This window comes from Chiloscyllium punctatum, chromosome 15, assembly GCF_047496795.1.
Source record: "Chiloscyllium punctatum isolate Juve2018m chromosome 15, sChiPun1.3, whole genome shotgun sequence".
Taxonomy (NCBI): Eukaryota; Metazoa; Chordata; class Chondrichthyes; order Orectolobiformes; family Hemiscylliidae; genus Chiloscyllium; species Chiloscyllium punctatum.
In genome coordinates this window covers 37,036,515-37,058,452 of record NC_092753.1, presented here as the reverse complement: position 1 = coordinate 37,058,452, position 21,938 = coordinate 37,036,515, and the positions used below count along the sequence as shown (strand labels likewise).

General features: G+C 39.8%; 1 protein-coding gene across 15 annotated transcripts in view; it reads right to left on the bottom strand.

Annotated features, from left to right (window-relative positions):
* dmd (dystrophin) overlaps positions 1-21,938 on the bottom strand; it is a 1,983,813-nt gene that overhangs the window by 1,684,851 nt on the left and 277,024 nt on the right. The window lies entirely within an intron of this gene.

The following is a 21,938-nucleotide window of genomic DNA, read 5'->3' as shown; positions in this document are numbered from 1 at the left end:
AGATTTGATACCTTGTTATCTGATAACACTTGTCAGCAGGGTGAGCAAGTCTAACTGCAGACAACATTGTTACCTCTTATCTATTACTTACAAAAGGAGAGGTGCTCCTCTGAATCTCATTCTAATTGCAATGAATCAGTAAATCAACAAATATATATTGGAGCAAATATTTTGCCATTGTGGTGGATAGCCTTATTTTAATTCATTATAACTGTATTAAGTTACCTAATTCATTAATTAGTAAGGACTAACGCATTCGCAACCTGTAGCTAAAAGAGTTTACATGGTGAATTGGATTTTGAAGTCAGCAGTCACAAATAACACCAGCTATTCATTACATTTGCACTTACCAAAGGCCTTTTCGGAGCTTTAGCACTGGACGTTGCTGTCAGCCAGTCAGTCAACAAGGCAATTAATTATATATCTACGTAACTAGTCTGAAGAGTCATTCAACAGCACTGCTGATTAGTGTCTGAACTAGGAAGAGTCACTGAAGCTAATAATTTCAATGTCAGATCAGGTACAGAAACAAAAATAATGAGGGCAAGAAAAATTGAGATTGAGGAGTAAGAAAAGGCAGAGAAAATAAATTGTTTGCAGTTAATATGATTTGCCAAAATAATAAAATCACATTTATACTGAAACAAACAAGAATCAACTATTTCCAGTGAGATTCATTCGTACATGTCAACTAAGCGAGATACCATAAACCTCTGGGATAGCAACTTCCTGATTCTTATACGTCACTTCACATTTGTAGTTGTTGAATGTTGATGTCTGATATCTACAGGAATAATGATACCCTCACAAAATCTCTACACCAGAATTTTACACTCCCAAATTAGAACAATTTACACTCCAAAATTCAGCATTGTGCACTCCTCAGCAAAGATCAAAGCCTGACTCCTTCTTGCAATCATTATAAAACCCTGAAAAATCCTGCTTGGATTTTCCCCAAGAGGAAATGATCAGCAAGCCGTATAAATAATGGGCAGAAAAGGATGCACAAGTGTCACTGTTATTTCAGGCAGATTCCATTTTGGCCAACATGAAGGTTTCATTGGAATTAGAGTTGACAGGAGAGACACTGTGCCATGTGAAATCAGCAGAGAATTGTAACAGCCACAGTTCTCAGTATATACAAGAGCCTTAACCTGCAGTCTGGTCACCACAAGTTCAGGGAGGAGGCATTAATACTTGAGAAGGTGGATTCAAGGTCCACAAAAGTGTCATGATCTAAAAAAGGAATATAAATCCCCAACCAAAATTTTTTAAAACCCTGCACCTTATACTTCAATCAAGAAAACCCAGGCACCCACTGCTGAATGCACTGACTGACAGATCAACTGGTTTCATTTAGAAAAACCACATCAGCCATCTGTTTTTTTTCCCCCAATTTCAAGAGAATTCATTGATCAAATTTCTCAGGGTCATTATTATAGCAGAGTTCATTATTAATGCTTGACTGAGTTTCAAAAGATTAAGAACCAGTTGCCCGAAAGAGAAAGTCCAGTTCATATCTGACAGACCGTGGGTGTGAAATATTACAAGTTTAGCTGTTCTTGATGTGATTTGCAAAAGTAAACAGGCATCCAATCGATTTCCTACTTGAGTAACTTGGTATTTTTAAAATGGCTTTCAGAAATGAATGATTGTGTTTTCCTGTGTCAAGTGTGCTAAAATGAAGAAATTGCTACGAGCTTAAGTTGTTTCGATTTCCACATGGCTCTGAAGGTTGCCTGTCATAGATACTGAGTGACTGGCTATTCAAGATACTTCGGGGCATGCCAGGGGATTTGGGATGCAGTGGATCACGGAATTGAGAGTCAGGGATGTCAGCAAGAAATATGAAGGGGGGAGCTAAGAACATGAAGAGTCAACAGCTTTTTTCTGTAATGTAATGGAGTCAAAGTTCCAGAGAACTAAGGCAGACCTTCTCAATCACACATGTTCTCCTGTGTGTTCACCTCCAAGGTGTCTCCACAGATAGCTTGCACAAGAGAAATCCACTTTGTCACCCGTACACACAAACATGACTTCCTTTTGAATAAAAAGGAGGAATTTAAAAAAAGGTTCTTGACTCAACCTTCCCATTTGTTTCTCTAACAGCTGACCTCATTCAATCAAATGGGATTTCAAATGACATACAGAAACAATAAAGTCCAACATTGAATGAGTTAAATGTTAGAGTACAAAATAAAGACAGTTCAAACAGAAAAACACCAATGCACACTACTCTGGATAGCACCCAGTTGAATTAACAATGCAACATATGGGAAATAATATAATCAAAGATTTCCAAGTATCAATTTTTCCAGCTCTCAATTCTAACACAAAAAGTCTCCCACTTACTGAATCAAAGTTACTGTTAGATTGTCCTTCCAAGCGCACCACTGAACTACACAATTTTAAAATCAGGTCATTGCAACATTAACTGAATAATCAAGACAAGCGAATTTTATTTCATTAATACAGATAAGGTTCAATCAAATCAGCTGTAAATGTGAAAATGCGTAGTCGCATGCAATGATCATTAAGAAAAGCAGTGCAGCAATGTTCAAACTAGAACTTCACCCGTAATATTGTTCAAGAAAGGTAAGGGAGGGGGTGGACATTCCAACACATGTCTTCAATGCTCGACCTGGGATGGTATCGATTATAAAAACAAAGAGGGTGTGTTGGAACTGTACAAAATTTGCACTGGAGTACTGTATGCAGTTCTGGTCACCACACCATCGAAAAGGATGCAATTGCATTGAAAGGAGTGTAAAGAAGGTTTACCAGGATATGCCCAGGGTCGGAGCTTCTAGCTGTAAAGTGAGGCTGGATAGGCTCAGGTTTTCTTTGAGGCAGAGAAGGTTGGGCAGGGGGCAAAGGTACCTGATGGTAGTTTTTGGATGAAGAGGGGTATGGGTAGGAAGCAGCTCAGTCAGGTGGGACTCAGTGAAAGAGTCAAGAATGAGAAGGCATAATTCTTTTTTTAAAAAAGTGATGGACGGAAGATTCAAAGGGGATTGAAACGGGGATGGGGGGAAATCTGCTGTACACTGTCTGGGAGGGCACCAGAAATGGGAAATTTCACAATGTTTCAGAAAAAAAAAGAAATGTGGATGAGCACATGACATGTCCAAAACATTAAGGCTACAGACCCATTGCTGGAAAGTGGAACTAATCTGGATAGGCTGTCACAGATTTGATGAGCCGAAGAGCTTCTTTTATGTTACGTGACTATAACAATGATTTACTGTAAACGTAATACAAAAAAGTTTCAAACTTTCACTAAGTGCAGCAAGGATAACATCTCTTCGATGAACAGATCTCTCAATTATCTGAATTACCCAGCAGCCGCCAAGTCTCATACAAATCCTAAAAACACCATTTTTGGTTTACAAGAATGCTGTCAATGCAGCTGAGGTGGAAACCCCATTATCCAACTGTCAGCTGCATGCCTTACTACAGGCAAAACAGCTTTGAATCAACAATTCAGTGTATCACAAAATGACAGGTTAAGGTTGGCAGCTGCAATAAAACACTGAGCCCTTGTAGCTAGATTGTAAATATGAACACAATGCAAATTCCACCCATCTCACTAAAATAGAAATAAGACTAACACACACACACACACACACACACACATCATTTACCACTATTCAGCCAATATAAAGTTGTTGATTTTCAGTGAGAAACACAGAGATCACAATTTTTTGAACAGTTTAGAGATGACATGACTGGAGTCAAAAGTACAATACAAATTCTTTATCAGAGTAAGGAATATATATCAGTGCAGGGAATAATTAACCTTACTGGACAAATTTAACTTATACAACTTCCAAACCAGGAGTGTTTGGTTAGAAATTTGCACGTTATTGAAAGATGAGAAATAATGAGCTTTCAGATTTAAGAGTTTAATTTCAGAATTCAGAGTTCACAGGAGAGAACTACAAAATATTAAAGTTGAGTTGAACTTAGAGTTGAGATAGAAGTAGTTTCTCTAAATTTGGATTCCTGTGGAATAATGGTGCTGGGAAGTAGGGCAAAATCTTGGTTTTGCTGTGTGCTTTATGATTTTTCTAAACTTTGCTCTATATTTAGATCCGTTTTTGAAATTGCGTGTTCTAGGGTAATGAACTTTGGCTTTATTGTTTTACACAAAAGATAGCAGATTCACTTTGTGTTTAATGAATGACCACATTAAAACTATATTCAAAAAAAACAAAATGACCCATCAAACCAAATTTCTTTCTGGGATCTGGTTTGTCCATTAATACATCACAACACATTCCCTCAGAAGTGGATTATCTCCAAGAGCAGAAATGTTTTCTTTTCTGAAAGAAATTCCACATTGTTCAGACTGGAAGCAATATCCACACTTTACAATTTAGAAACAGAAAACTAACAGGCAGATAATAAAACACAATTTAAATCCATAACAGAAGAGGAAGGCTTTATTTCTTGAGCATCTGGAGCTTCACAAAACTATTACAAGGTAATTAGGCCCACTTGGGGCCAGCTGTTAAGGGATTATTAATGCATTGTGCTCTGACATTACTTCAAGATTGAATTTGAATTCAACTTTTAAAACTGCAAACTTCAAGCGTCTGGCAACATTCCAACTGTCCATTAGTTAGTTTTCAAACACATTTCCTCATGCTTTCCTAAAGTTCAAGAAAAGCTACATGTTTTTGACAGCACTTTATGGGTTAAATTTCAACAGTCACATTCCACTTATGAATCATCAGGCACAGTAAATCTCAAAAATATTGGCTCGGATGATTGTTCAATTCCCCAAGCTTGCTCAGTAAAAGCCGAGGTGTGATGATAGGATGATAGATCAGTATCCCAAAGATTTTACCAACATGTTTTTTTTTGCTTGTATTTCCAAAAATGTATTTTCTCTCAAAAAAAAAGCCACAGAAATAAAAAAAGTTATGCATCTAAATTTCATAACTATCTGCCAACATCCTATGCAAAGTCACGACCATTAATTGTCAAAGAAACTTCAAAAAGAGAGCGATTCATTAAGAGGAGATCATGAGGTGGCTCTCTCTCAGCAGAAAGCCATCTCTTACAAAGATTTTTTTTTAGCCTCCAGGAATAAACAGAAAAAAGTTTTAAAGGACTGCAACTCTATTTGGTGTTACCAGCAGGATCCCTCGCAAATGGACTAGAGCGCTAAGAAGGTCACAGCTTTGAGAACAAACATGTTTCAACACCAAGGGATAAAACTAAGAGAAGGTTTGAACTCTGAACTCAGCGACTGTCAAAAGGGATCAGAACAACAGAATTTCAACTAAAAACCAATAATCTTGAAATCAAATGCTCAATTGTTTACGACACACAACCAATGCCACAGCTTCACTTTTTCTGATCTTAACAAACGATCAGATGTTGGTCAGTATTGTATGTTTTTACTTTATTCACCTTACTTCCACTGTATTAGTGTTACATTATTATTTCTTGCGTTTGATAATTAACACTCAATTCAAGAAAATCTGGTTAAATTGGATCCTTTCAAAACACAAGTTTATTTGGCTTTGGTAAAAAAAGGCATCCACGACAGAAAGGATCCATTCAAATTAACCTTATTGCACCGAACTGTGGGGGCAGATGAATGAAGAAAAAGAATCAGTTCACCCTTCCTCATCCAGGTGCTAATCTGTGAAGAATCCCATCTGGACTCAACAAACTGGGGAACCTTGCCCAGAGTTTGGTCATGATAATGGACAGGTACTGCCAGGAGCCCAGTCCCCTGGTGAACAGAAACAAAGAAGATGGGAACCGGAGGAGGCCATTCAGCCCTTTGAGCCTGCTCCACCATCCATCACGATCATGGCTGATCGTCCAATGCAACAACCTAATCTTGCTTTCTCCCCATAACCTATGGTCCTATTCACTCCCTTGAATACATTCAACGTTTTGACCTCAACAACTTCCTATGGTAATGAATTCCACAGGCCCACCACTCTTTTGTGAAGAAATTTCTCCTCATCTCTATCCTAAATGGTCCACCAGAGTCCTTAAACTGTTACCCCGCTTCAGGACACACCCACCATCAGGAACATCCTCCCTGTACCTACCCTGCCTTGTCCTGTTAGAATTTTCTAAGTTTCTATGGAGATCCCCCTCCCCCCCACCATTCATCTGAACTTCAGCAATAACAATCCTAACCTTGACAATCTCTCCTAAGTCAGTCCTGCCATCCCCAGACTCAGCCTGGTAAACCTTCACTGCACTCCCCAGAGAGCAAGAGCAACCTTCCTCTGAAAAGGAGACCATAACTTCACACATTAGTCTAGGTGTGGCCTCACCAAGGCCCTGTATATCCAAACATCCTTGCTCCTGTACTCGAAACCTCTTGCAACGAAGGCCAACATACCATTTCCCTTTTTTTCCACCTGCATGCCCACCTTCAGTGACGGGTGCACAAGGATACCCAGGTCCCGCTGCACACTCTCCTCTCCCAATTTACAGCCAGTCAGGTAGTAATCTGTCTTTTTGTTTTTGCTTCCAAAAACAATGTTAGCAAGGTGTCTTACTAAAGGGCAAAAAAAAACTGTAGGTGCTGGAGGTTGGAGATAAAAAGGCAGAACACATGGAAATGTTCACGAGTTCGGTGCAGGATCTTCTAAAGAGAAACAAATAGGCAGAAGTTTTGAATCAGTGACAAAAATAAGAGTTAAATAGAATAAAAGAAAATAAAAACATAAATAATGGTCTCTATCCAACATGTTTAATAAGGTCAGAAAAGATGAGGCTGTGACCATTATAATCAGCAAGCTGTTTCCACAAAGCCTCAAATCAATTTTACTTCAGACAATTTTTTGGACAAGGGCCAGATATCCTGCCAATTTGGAAGGAAGGAGTCCAATCTCAGTGCTGGCAGGTTTCTAGTCCCAGCACAGGGGAGGCTGTTGGACATCGGATACCTGGATAGTGAGATTCCCCATTATATTCAGCCCTTCCTCCAGATTTTAGGTGGCAGGTTCACTAAATGTGTGCCTGCATTGTGTTGGAAAATCACTTGGCATTGTGCTTCTGTCATTCACACAATCTTTCACCTTGGAACCCACAACAAAAGGTGTGCGTTTTGGGGTTGATGCTTTAAACTTCCCATCCAATATTTCAGATTTATCATTTAACAATTGCTTTCTTCAGGGAGGTGCTTCTGACATTTTCACTCTTTCCATCTCACTGAACAAGTCCAGCTTCAATAGAAATCTGGGTGAAAACATGGAAATTACTTCAACTCACACTTTCATACATACTTTGGTCAAGTCACAAAGAAAATCAACCAGCACCTCTGGTTTTTGGGTCATGCTAAAAAAAACTGTCAGCTTCGTCAGCGAACCTGACACTTTTTTTTTTAAATTCTTTATTCGATCAATTGTGAGCAGGGCCTCAAAGTTACAGATGTCAAGGTTATAAAGTGAGGAGCGAAGACAGGTTTCTCTCTCCAACGTCACACTATAGTATAGTGGCACGTCTATCTTTATCATCAACAAATTTTCCAAGCAAGCAATATGAACCCTTGATGGCAACAATATTGAGGTCACTGTCAATTCTGGCAGTATCCTGCCAACTGTCTGTATTTTATACAGTCTGAAAGTATTTGGAATGAATGGGTATTTGATAAAATGTAGCAAGCTCCAACTCACATGGTATTTGGAAGATGCCTCATTATAATTCTCAGCATTAAACCACAGGACTCTCATGCTCAGAAGAACAGATTGAAGTCAAAAGGTACAAAGCATTGCAGTTTGCTCTGTGGAGCAATTGATTTTTTTTTAAAAATGGGATTACTGGTCTATACCAGTGCAGCTCTGGTAGGATTTATCAATGGGAAACTACTCAAACATTAAATGTCAAATATTAAAGGTAAATGGCAATTTTTGAAATTTTCATTAAAGCAAGGATTTACCGACTTGCTTCAGAGTATTTTATAACAATTTTAACACTTTAACCTTGATGAATTGCATTCTCAGTTCTCTTTGACCTTGAGAGGGGAATGAGATGGAAAAAAAAGTTTCCAGTACCTTTGCTATGAGTTATTGTGTCATTGGATTGGACTATGGAGTCGTTCAATCATGTTTAATTCATATAATCTGTATGTGCAATATCTAATATGTCTCCACCATGGCGGGACAGAAATCTCTCAACTGTGAATTTTAACCAAGTTTGCACATTTTAAATCTCATTAAAATGGCAGCAGAGGAATATCACCTTGTACTAACCATATCCATTGATGATAAATGACAAAATATCCACTTTCTTGAAGTTGATGAATAAACTGTTAGTCATCGTTGCCTCACTCATCCACTACAGCGGGGAATGTTACTCATTCAACCAAGTGGAAGTTCAATCAAGTTATTAAAAAAAAAGTCATTGCCAATCGTGTCTGAGAGAGATTGCTTGACAGCTTCTCATGCAGTTGCCAAATGAAATCCAATACAATAGAATACTGCAATGTTTAATGGATCAGGATGAACAAAGCAAATGCTCAGAATCAGTTTTGAAAGGACTGCATGAAACAGTGAATTAATTGTTGTTGAATAAAGTCAGGAATGAATTAAAAGCAGATCTGAACCATCATGCTACATTTGTGCTTAATTTCCATTTAGAGAATTAGATTTTCAATTATTTACAAGTTCCAACAGATAGCTAACACAAAATTTTAAAAATCCCTTTCAGAATTTTTCATTGCATTTGAAGCCATGCCACAAGAATGTGAACCCATAGCAACTAATGCACATGAGTGAACCATCAGAACAAAAGTACTTTACAACAAGAGAAATTGCTGGTATTTGGAAATCAACATTGCCTCAAAATATACTAGAACAAGCTTCCCTAAACAACAAATAAATCAAATGGCCTGTTTTAATTTGTTTTGAAAATATTGGGTGAGGAAGCAAGAAAGTGATTATTGGTGAAATCGCATTGGGAAGATTGTGTTCAGTTCTGGGCATCTCATTAAAGGATGGATGTTAAAGCCCTCGAGGGATTGCAAAGGAGATTTACTAGAATGATCCCAAGGATGAGGGTTTTTTGACCCAAGAAAAGATTAGTGAAATCAGTCTTATTCTTCTTGGAGCTGGGAAGATTAAGATGTGACCTTATTGAAGTGTTCAAAACTTTGAACAATTTTGGCAGGACAAATAAAGATACTTAGTTTCCACTAATTGACATGTCAGTGATAATGTGCCACAACTTCAAGACTGTCAGCCAGATAGCTAGGAATAAGACCAGGAGAAACTTCCTTATTCTGATTTATTACCATTGGGAATGTGTTGTTTGGGAGAGTGGTCAGGCAGATTCCACAGGAGATTTCAACAAAAGCACTGATCTAAACTTGGAAGTGATAAGTTTAGAGGGCTATAGGGCTAGTGCTGGAGAATGGGACTAGCTGGGTAGCTCTTTTGGGAGCCAGTATAGATACAAAGGGTGATTCTATGATTCTGTGAAATGTTAGGCAAGGCAATAGGATAACAATTATTTCTTTAATAATGCTAGGTTATCTTTAAATGTTCACCTGAATGTGCAACAGAGCACAGTACCACAGCAGTCTCAGCAGCATTACAAACGCCCCTCAGTACTGCACCAATTTGCAACCTCCTGGGTATGACTAAGTCCGTGAATGGCAATTAACTCTAAATACATAAGGACCAAAATGATAGGAGTACTAGGCATTAAACCAAGTTGGTTAGAGGTCATACTGACAAATACACTGAATCCTACTATATTTTGCGTCTATCAGGACCTATGCCAGCCCACTTCTTCCACTGCCTCTGAATTCCACTAGGTATGCTCTTGTCCCATCACAACAATTCTCTTAATTCTATTAACATTTTCCTCAATATCTCAGAAAATAACTTTGCGCCTTTGCAATTCAAGAGCAAATACTTGTTTTCATAACTTGTCGATTTAAATTGGCTATGACTTCTAGCCAATGCTGTTAAAATGGTAAGCTGGGGGGGGGGTTAATCTTATATTGCATTTCTATAGGTTGTCATGTATGCAGTCACAAGTAAACATTTTATGGTGTACACACTGAGTACAGCTAAAAGCAAACGGTGCGAATAGTCATCTCTATCACGTGTAAGAGATCATTCTGGTCATAAAACTTCATAACTGAATAATTTGTTGATCTTACAGCTAAACATCTGAAATGATGCATTTCTGAAGATGCAACATAACACAGGGCCAGGTTAAACCAACTATGTATAAAAGTAAGTTATCAGGGTTTCTGATAACATTGGAAAGCATAAGGCGTCAGCAATGGCTCACTGCTAGCCAACTGGTTCCAATGCCCAGCCTAGAGTCTTCAGCAACACTCCAATAATAATGTTTAGATGTTGCACTATCTGAAGTTGACTTTCACATGAGCCATTCAACCATGCAGCTTTCTACCACTTCTGATATGATCCCCCAAGTGAATGTTCAAAAAGAATCCATGGCACTTTTGCACAGTGTGGAAGCTATGGATGCAATTACCTGGTTATCATTCTACTGCTTGTCGCAGCTTTATATGCGCAAATCTGGCTGCTGCATTTCCTGCATTACAATGGCAACTACATTGCAAATGTATTACAACAGCTGTAACAAAATACTGTGGAACATTGACTGAAAACCTCACTGAAAAGTTTTCTTTTTCCTTCAAGGTCAGACCTGAAGTGGCAGAATTTAAAACTTAAAAGGTTCAAATACAGACACATTAGCTTATCATTTGGAAATACGCTTTATTTTCACTAAGTACAACTCATCTGCTTGTTTGTATGATGCAGAGGACAAAAATATTGAACCATTGACCAACTTTAAACCAAAAGATGAGAGAGACTAATCATATTCCACAACTAATGAATGACAGAAAATCTGCCCTAGACAAATAAAGACAATTACAAAATGTAAATGAACAGTATGAACAATAAATGTACAAACTGCTGATTGGTAAAGCAAGTGTACAGCAAAAGCAGGACTAACATAAAGTGCTGTGTTTAATTTTTATTGAGAGCATAAAACTGGAGGAGATTAGAACAAAATTAACAAACCTCAACTGAGATCTCCCCCATCTAGTTAATGCTAATGGCACAATTTAAGGAATTATATGTGGACTTGAAAATTACAGTACAAGCATAATGTATGGACGAAAATAGTGAAACACTCTTTGGCTGCAACGATTGCTCCAATGCAGAAGCATAGAAGTGACATCTGTAGAAACAGCTGGTCAACATTAAATTATTTAAAGCATAACATTAGGAAGGATTCTGGAGGCATTTCAAGGAAAAAATCTTTTAGAACTTCCCTCAAAAGAAATTCAATAAATGAGATGGTAGCCATCACTAGAAGCCTGTAACGGTCATTTAGGAGGATGGCCTTGAATTAAAATTATTCCCTCTCATTGCATATCTTCTCAACTTCTGCTTTTGTGTTTTTTTTTGCCACACTGCCACTGTTCATGAAGCCATAATAATACAGCTAACACTATAAAAATTTACCTCCAATGTGACAACCCAGTTGTAATAAAAAGACAACATATCATAATTCAAAAAGAGGCAATGAGACACTTTTATAAATATTTAGAATGATGGAATAATGTGGTAAATTAGTTATTTTAATTAACCTGCTCAGACTGGAATGACATCTCCCGGCCAAGTGGGATTCTCCAGAGGCTAGCCTCAATAAACAGGATTGGTCTGAACAATTCAACAATTACGCTCCATCAATCTCTCGACCAATACCATGCGAAGCCCAGACATTGCAAAGTGGTGGCTGAGTCAATTCTGGCTGCTTCTAACAGTGAAAGCATGAGCATACCACACATACACAGTAACAATGAAAGATGTTGTAGCTATTGAGGAGAACTTTGGAGTAATGGAGAAAGACACTGGCCCACAGGGATCAAAGATAGAATCTATTTGAAACAAAGAAGAGCAATTACATTGCTACATGTTGTCTATAGTTGGACAACGATTCAGAAAGATAAAGAAGAACAATTCTGTCAGGAAATTTCAAAGCAGTGCAAAGATTACAACAGCCATAATGGGAAAGTTAAAATATTCAAACATATTTAATGTTATAGGTTAAAACAAGGACTGCAGATGCTGGAAAGCAAAGTCTAGATTAGAGAGGTACTGGACAAGCACAGCAGGTCAGGCAGCATCCGAGGAGCAGGAAAATCGACGTTTCAGGCAAAAGCCCTTCATCAGGAATCTCTTGGAATGGTACCATCCAGTTGCTGAGTTTATGTTTACCTGGAATGGTAGGTCTAACTATGATAAGCGGCTGAGGATCCTGGGTTTGTATTCATTAGAGTTTAGAAGGTTGAGGGAGAACGAATAGAAACTTATAAGATAATACATGGTTTAGAAAAGGTGGACGCTGGGATGTTATTTCCGTCAGGCAGGGAGACTAGGACCGAAGGGCACAATCTTAGAATTAGAGAGGGTCAATTTAGAACGGAAATGAGGAGACATTTCTTCAGCCAGAGAGTGGTGGGCCTTTGGAATTCACTGCCACGGAGCGCAATGGAGGCCGGGATGTTAAATGTCTTCAAGGCAGAGATTGATAAATTCTTGATCTCACAAGGAATTAAGGGCTATAGGGAGAGTGCGGGTAAGTGGAGTTGAAATACCCATCAGCCATGATTGAATGGCGGAGTGGACTCGATGAGCTGACTGGCCTTACTTCCACTCTTATGTCTTATGGTCTTAACTATAGGCCAGTCACTTCAAGTTCAATGTTGGGGAAAACTCTAGAAACAAATAATTTCGAACAAAATTAACAGTTAGATGGGCAAATACCCAGGAGTTATGAAGAGCGATTGGAGAAGTTAAGACCGTTTTGCTTGAAGAAATGAATGCACAGATGAAGTTTGATACATGCATTCAAAATGACGAGTGGTACGGATAGAGTAGATGTCCCATCTATGGCAGAATCAAAAATGGCAGGGGCGGGAAAGAAAACAAATTTAAAGAACGATAAGTTTCCATCACTGGTTAAAGGGCTAGAAGGCACTGAAATGGTGGTGTTGGAGGGGGGGGGGGGGGGGGGGGTGCCCAACAGCAGATACAATTGAAAACACGAATGTGAATGTTGTCTGAAAAGGAAGGATGTGCAAGGTTACCAGGAATAGAGAAGAGAATGGCACAAGGTGAATGTCTTATTTAGAGAGCTGATATGACATGATGGGCTGAAAGTCCTCCTTTTACACTGTAACCAACTGTGACCATCATATCAAACACTGGTTTGATGTGCAACCTGCCATCCTGGACCATACAGATCCTGTTAACATCCAATCAACATCACTGCTAAAGGGAGGTGTATTCAGGCTACAAGGATTGGTGGAATGTCGTCCAAGTGAATGAACAAATACAGATAATGAAGAAACAGATCTGATATATTGTCTTCCTATGTTGTCTGATGTAGTATAGGAGGTAAAAACAATGACTGCAGATGGTGGAAACCAGATTCTGGATTAGTGGTGCTGGAAGAGCACAGCAGTTCAGGCAGCATCCAAGTAGCTTCGAAATCGACGTTTCGGGCTAAAGCCCTTCATCAGGTAGTATAGGAGGGATTTGTCTAGCTTTGAAAAGAGTAGAGGTGTCATGTTCCTGTAGCAACCTCGAATTCCCAGCAGCACACTTCAAAAGGAAATGGGAGTAATTCACCAGGGAGGAGAATTCCAGGGGTTGGGCCTTACAGACCTAGATGCACTGCTGTAAAACAAATTCTGAAACCTCATACAAGTGCTCAAGGAGGTGGATACCTCTTCACATGAAGAATCATTCCCAGCATACTGCTGCTATCTCCCCTCACTGCTTACCATATTGATTGAGTGATCAGTATAAATCAACATGGACAGAAACTCTGTCTAAAGTACAGAATGGAGCTGTCACAACAGGTTTACATTGCCCTGCCTAAAAGGTTAATAAAACGTATTTCCAGATACAAAACACTGTTATACTCCTCAATGTTCAAATCCTTGGCTGGGTACAAACTCCAAAAAATACAACTTATAAATTCATATTACAGCTTTCAATCTGGCACAGATAAAGACTGAGTTCACCTGCTACTTACAAACCAGGTTGAACTCATTTTGATATGTGAGGTTCAGAAGAGTAGTTCATTATGAATACACTCCGCCTGTGGCTGCTGGCCACTGACATTGCCAACTCCTACTCTAATACTTTAATGACCTTTTATGTAAAATAATGTGAAAGCTATTTCTATTTTTGGACATTATGTCAAAACAGAGAAAGGCATGCCTGCAATAAGAAATGGTACAGAAGCGAAGACGATTGATCCTATGTGAGAAGAGGATGATCTGTGAAGATTAGAAAGATTACGTTTTACAGTCTTGAAAGCAAGTGGTTCGAGCAGCTCAAAACTTATCAAAATGTACAAATGGTTAAAAGGTACCGATGATGCAAACTCTGATTTTTTTAATGCACTAAACAAATAACAGGGAAATTAATATATTTAAAAGAACATTAAAATCTTCGAATAAGTCAACAAACGTTGTAATGGAGGTGGATTCATTGGGATTATTTTCAAGACAATTAAACGCACAGATGGCAGAATGATGTCGAACAGGATAAATTTTGTTAAGCCTGCTTCTTATGTCACTGAATGCTCACATTAGGTTCTGAGAAGAGAACTGAAGACCTTTCGATCTTCAATTCGCTATGATAGGAGGCAGCATTCTTGGAGAAGTTTCATAGTTTGGCATGACTTGTCCCTGCCCCAGTCAATAGAATTCTTCTGGACCAACCCCACTTCTGCAAAGAACGTTTGCAATGGCATTTATGAGTCCTGAAGTGACAAAAGACAAAGTTCATGTTTTACTGCCCCCACTTGAGTAGGATTCATTTAATTCATGGAATAAAGAATGTGCTTTAATCTGTGCATGTGCACATGTTCGACAATCTAAAAAGCAGAAGCTGTGGGGGTTAGTCTTGGGGCTGCACAGTAAGTGTGACCACCAAAGTGGTCTTCTCAACAACACATAGTACCTTAGAATTAAGAAAACTCAAGTAAAGAGGGTCAGACGAAGTGGATTTAAATATGTTCACCCATTTCGCCTGGCCCATCCAAAAATCTGTGGGCCTCCTCATGCCAGTCATGGTCTCTCTCCCTTCAATCAGTGATCTGTTCTGACTTTGGCATCAGCTCCCATCCCAATCTGAATCAGTTTTGCTCCCTGCCACCTCCCAAATTCCTGAAACACACACACACACACACACACACACACACACACACACACACACACACACACACACACACACACAAAATGGATTCTATCACTAAATGGCCAATCCTATTGACTTTCCCATGTCCACTCTACAATTACTGGGGAACATGCTTTGAATTGTTTTCAATGCTGATACAAAATTCAGAAGACCCAACATGTTTTGTTAGTATGGTGGTTCAGTGGTTTGCACTGCTGCCTCACAGCATCAGGGACCCAGGTCCGATTCCAAGTTCAGGCAACACTCTGCGCAGAGTTTGCACATTCTCCCCATATCTGCATGGGGGCTCCGGTTTCCTCCTACAACCCAAAGATGAGCTGGTTAGGTGAATTGGCCATGCTAAATTATCCATAGTGTTCATGGATGTGCAGGTTAGGTGCATTAGCCAGGGCAAATAAAGAGTAATAGGGTAGGGGAATGGATCTGGCTAGGTTACTGTTAGGAGGATCAGTATGGACATGTTGGACTGAAGGGCCTGTTTCCACACGGTAGGGATGCTATATGCAAATTTCCACTAACAGTATTGTAAAAAGAACCAAAACTACTTCAGGAAGGTCATATTAAAATGACGCTGAAAATGTCTTGCTGGAAAAGCGCAGCAGGTCAGGCAGCATCCAAGGAGCAGGAGAATCGACGTTTCGGGCATGAGCCCTTCTTCATTCCCGGAACGTCGATTGTCCTGCTCCTTGGATGCTGCCTGACCTGCTGCGCTTTTCCAGCAACACATTTTCAGCTCTGATCTCCAGCATCTGCAGTCCTCACTTTCTCCTCCCATATTAAAATGACCCAGTAATCATCCAAGAATCTGGTAAAACAAGAGCAAAACAACCAAATTAAAGCCATATAATCCATGAACTGTTGTTAATACTGAGATAGCGCATTTGGTCCACAGCCAAGGAAAAAAAACTTTCAGTCTACAATTTCTTCTTATTACCAAGATTATGTAGTGTAAGATGCTTCCTATCATCAGGAGCATAGCTTTCAATCTGACGAAAGTATATGGTGCTGTGGAGAACAGATTTGGAAGCAATTGTAACCGGGAATTTTTTTTTTGGCCTTATAGAATATTCAACTGCTGACATCATGGCATCACTTAATAAATGCACCCATTTTAAAAACTCCAAAAAGATAAAAATTTAGAAGTTCCATAAGACCATAAGAAATAGGAAGTAAGGCCATTCGGCCCATCGAATCCACTCCACCATTCAATCATGGCTGATGTGCGGGTAGGTGACATTGAAATGCCCTCGCCCCATATCCCTTAATTCCTTGTGGGATTAAGAATTTATCAATCTCTGCCTTGAAGACGCTTAACATCCTGGCCTCCACTGCGCTCCATGGCAGTGAATTCCACAGGCCCACCACTCTCTGGCTGAAGAAATGTCTCCTCATTTCCATTCTAAATTGACTCCCTCTAATTCTAAAGCTGTGCCGACGAGTCCTAGTATCCCTGCCTGACGGAAATAATTTCCCAGCATCTCCCCTTTCTAAGCCATGCATTAACTTGCAAGTTTCTATTAGATCTCCTCTCAACCTTCTGAACTCTAATGAATACAATCCCAGGATCCTCAGCCGTTCATCATATGTTAGGCGTCCCATTCCAAGGATCATCCTTGTGAATCGCCACTGGACACGTTCCAGTACCAGTATGTCCTTCCTGAGGTGAGGGACCCAAAATTGGACACAGTATTCTAAATGGGGCCTAACCAGAGCTTTATAAAGTCTCAGTAACACATCACTTTGAATATCAAAATCCTTGATGTGTTCCTCTTGCATTGTTCTTCGCATAAAATCTACTAATGCAATGTACTAATGTCCTTTAAGGAAGGAAACTGTCATCCTTATCTGGTGTAGCCTACATGTGACTCCAGATCCACAGTATTATGGTTGACTCTCAACTGACTCCTAGGTGATTTGAGATGGGCAATAAATGTTGCTGAGACAGTGATGCCTGCATCTCATGAATGAATAAAAAATACCTCAAAACTGGAGAATAATTAAATTCAAGCATGAAAAGCGCTGGTGCAATAATATTTCTCATTTTAACTTTCAGGCTACAATTATCACAGCAAGTTATTGTGGAGCTAAGGATTTCTGAATTATTGGAGTTCATTTGAGGGAATTTCTTTCTCAAGAGAAAGATGTTTTTATTTGTTCCTGAAATAGAATAAACAGATTTACTGTATATTTACAATGTCATTTAAAATAGCAGTCTTAAACTGCATTAAGAATCCCTTTACAGATTTAATATTTTGCAGTGTAGTTTGAACAAGCATCAAATTACAAGGATTTCAAAATTTGTTGAGAAAAATAACATTAGTGACCTTGTAATACTCAGCAAAAATAGTTGCCGCATAAAACACTGAACAACAAGAATAGGGGTGGCACAGTGGCTCAGCGATTAGCACCGCAGCCTCTCAGCACCAGGGACCGGGTTTGATTCCAACCTCGGGCAACTGTCTGTGTGCAGTTTGCACGTTCTCCCAGTGTCTGTGTAGGTTTCCTTTGGGTACTGCAGTTTCCTGCCATAATCGAAAAGAGGAGCAGATCAGATGAATTGGCCATGCTAAATTGTCCATGGTGTTAGGTGCATTAGTCAGAGGGAAATAGGTCTGGGTAGGTTGCTGTTTGAAGGGTCAATGTGGACTTGTTGGGCCAAAGGGCCTGTTTCCACACTGTAGGGAATCTAATCTAATAATTGATGAAATGATTACGGCCTCAAGAATTACAACACCACTTTTCACAAGACCACCTGTATTCAGAAAAACACAGAGTTGGCCAGCAGATATGATGAATAGGGTTGGATGTGTATCAGTCCAATGTATTCATCATAAAGAGGTACTGGCTCATGAAGAGAATCTGTTCGACTCAAAAAATGGTCTTACGACAAAGTGCTAAAAGCTGAAAATCTATCACACCAAAATTTAACACGAGCGGAATGGCTCAACATCCTAAACAAGAAAGAAAAAGGTTGCTGAACTAACTGCATAGAGGCCAGTATCTTGTCACCAATCACTGCTTACTTACTTGTGCACACTATACTCGCTGTGGTCAGTCAGCTCAAAGCAAGTCCCTAAAATGAAGAGATTCTGAATCTCCTGTCTATATCAGCCAAGGCTCCCTGACTGGATCTGTTAACCTGGGGCAATCAAGGATCTCAGTCAATAAGCTCCACCTGGTTCCAATCTCCACAGCAGCAAATTATAGAACGTGTTAAAAGCAGTTTGGATTAATAAACCAAAAAGCATAATAATTGACCAGTGGAGTGCCACAAGGATCAGTGCTGGGTCCACTACTTTTCATCATTTATATATATGATTTGGATGGGAGCATAGAAGGTCTGGTTAGTACGTTTGCAGATGACACCAAAATTGGAAGTATAGTGGACAGCAAAGAAGGTTACATCAGATTACAACGGGATCTTGATCAGATGGGCCAATGGGCTAAGGGGTGGCAGATGGAGTTTAATTTAGCAAAATGCAAGATGCTGCATTTTGTGAATGCAAAACTTAGCAGGATTTATTCACTTAATGGTAAAATCATAGGGAGTATTGTTGAACAAAGAGACCTTGGAGTGCAGGTTCATGGCTCCTTGAAAGTGGAGTTGCAGGTAGATAGGATAGTGAGGAAGCTGTGTGGTATGCTTTCCTTTATTGGTCAGAGTATTGAGTACAGGAGTTGGGAGGTCATATTGCAGCCATATAGGACATTGGTTAGGCCACTGTTGGAATATTGCATGCAATTCTGGTCTCCTTCCTATTGGAAGGATATTGTGAAACTTGAAAGGGTTCAGAAAAGATTTACAAGGATGTTGCCAGGATTGAAGGATTTGAGTTATAGGGAGAAGTTGAATAGGCTGGGGCTATATTCCCTGGAGAGTCGGAGGCTGAGGGGTGACCTTATAGAGGTTTATAAAATCATGAGGGGCATGGATAGGGTAAATAGGCAAAGTATTTTCCTTGTGGTGGGAGGAGTCCAGAACTAGAGGGCATAGGTTTAGGGTGAGAGGGGAAAGATATAAAAGAGACCTAAGTAGCAACTTTTTCACGCAGAGGGCGGTGCGTGTATGGAATGAGCTGCCAGAAGAAATGGTAAAGGCTGGTACAATTGCAACATTTAAAAGGCATCTGGATGGGTATATGAATAGGAAGGGTTTGGAGGGATATGGCCGGGTGTCACAGGGTACTTCCTGCAACACTACAAAAGGATGATACTGAATAGGAAATGGAAACGTATGCAAAAGCATTTGGTGGGACTAGATTTAATTGGGATATCTAGTCGGCACGGACGGGTTAGACTGAAGGGTCTGTATCTGTGCTGTACATCTGTATGACTCTATAATTCATTTTAAAAAATGACAAAAAGCAGAACAGAGGAAGACCTTTTAGAAACAAAATACAGATGTAATTGTTCCCTCCCAGTTCTAGTGAGGACAATGTTGAGTATAGTGACTAAATTCAATGAGAACTTGAAAATAATTCTTGATGACAAGAAAAATTCTGATGATCTTCCCCTAAAACCTTAAATAGAGACATCAGAATGCCATCCTTGAGTCACAACTACCTTATTTCTATCAATTTGTATCTCATGAAAGCCCCTGTCCACTCCATTTACATCCCAACTTCTAATTGTTCTCTCCTACACTGAGAAACAAAATGATGCAAAATTCCCAAAAAGCTAAATCAAAGCAGGTACATGATGGCTGCAGCTCACCGAATGACCATCAGAAAACGGCTTCCTCTGCTCAATGTTCTTACCTTCCCCATGCCACCAACCTCCTCGATCCTTGTTCACACAACCTGGTATCGGTAAAACATCAACCTCATGATATCGTACCTACTCTCAGAACAATTCAGCCAGCAGCTCATTTCGAGAACTGACAGATTGCTACAACTTGTATGCCTCTTCCAGGTCACCTTGGACACAGAGACAGCTAGACATCTCATAGATCTGTAAAAGGCATTTTTGCACTGACGTGGACATATGCATGTTATGGCTCTTCACGGGTCTTTTAATACTTATGCTCTATAGCTGAGTGGGATGGGCTGCCAGCCTGTAACCTTGCTTGCATTTTAAGCAGACAGAGAGCCAGGCAGCTTGTGATGATGGGAATACTGACAGTCAAAACAAACAAGGGATGGCAGCACACTGTCAATGTCAGAACTGCACCACGTGTCAGCAGCTTTGGGAGCAAACATGCTGCATGTGCCTCAGATAAGTGGCAGGGGTGAAGAGGAGCTGCTGTCTGTCAGTCAGAGGATTCCAGTACAGTGGATTGGCCATGGTCAGACCTGCAGGCACAGCAGAGATCTTAGGTAATTCAGTCAGGCTGCACTTGAGACATTAGTTTTAGGCTGGGCCAGTCTTCCCTGCAACAGTTCAAAGGATGAAATTGAATAGGAAATAGAAACGGATGCAAAAGCATTTGGTGATGATGAAGGAGCAGAGGAGGTGTTGACATGTGCTCTGTTGAGTGAGTGAGTAGAAAGCACAGAGGGTGCAAAAGATTCACAATTTGGGAGGATATGGAATTGATGTGATGTATAAATAATGTACATTGAATTGTGGCCCACCTGTCTTGGTGAAATTCCCATGCAATGGCAGAGTATGGGTCAGTGGGAGCCCTAAGTGTAGCAGCAGAATGAAGATAGTGGCACTTAACCTTGCACAGCATAGAGGATCATTGATCTTTGTGACTCCCCTCGGCATCCCTTTTTCACTGGCTCTTGTTCTAATTTCTATCCATGCACTGCCGGGTCTGTTGGTATGGCCTCATTGGCCAGTTAGCAGGAATAACAAAAAGTCAGTTCTCTTCTCCACTGCTACCTCCAAATCCCTGAACTGGAAGCAAGGAGCTCGCCTGCCTTTTCAGGCATGTCTTCAGTGCCATCTAAGTGGTCATCTCTGACTTGCAGCATGAGGTGGTGCACAGCCATGCTTTAAAATATGGTCAAAGTAAAACAATCACACAACACCAGTCCAACAGGTTTATTTAGAAGTACTAACTTTCAGAGCACTGCTCCCTCATCAAGTAGCGAACTGATGAAGGAGCAGAACTCCAAAAGTTAGTACTTCCAATTAAACCTGTTCACTATAACCTGCTGTCGTGTGATTTTTACTTTGTCCACACCAGTCCAACATCTGCACCTCCTCATCATGGCTACCATTAAAATATGGTGCAAGAGGCATAAAAACCACAGGTCATAAATTGCACCTTGCTCACCAGTCACCTTTCCCCAAACCTCCCCTCCCACTGAGAAGTGTACTCAACAGCTCAGCTGCATAATTAATGAAGTAAAAAGTGGAAGACATGTGAAAAATCTGTCCTGAGCAATGGCAAACTGGACACCATGTGCTTCCATACTAACTGCAAATGAGAAATTTCAACCTGAAACTTGTAAAGTAAAAAAAAACACAAATAGTTTTGCTTAGCATAACAGAGTGTAAATACAAGACTGAAATTTCATCTTGATTGTAATCACAGCTACCATTGTATTATGGTGTATTTAATTTTGAAAATCATTCAAAGGGTTTTCAAATAATAATCATGTGTTACAAGCTGAGAGTCACATCAGGAAAAAGCAAAACATGGCTGAAGGCTTGAGTCCTACAAAAGCAACAATGGAGCGACTAATAGGATCTGAGGTGAGAAAAAGCTAGACTTTATAAGGATAAAAGGGGCTGATAATGGTGGAT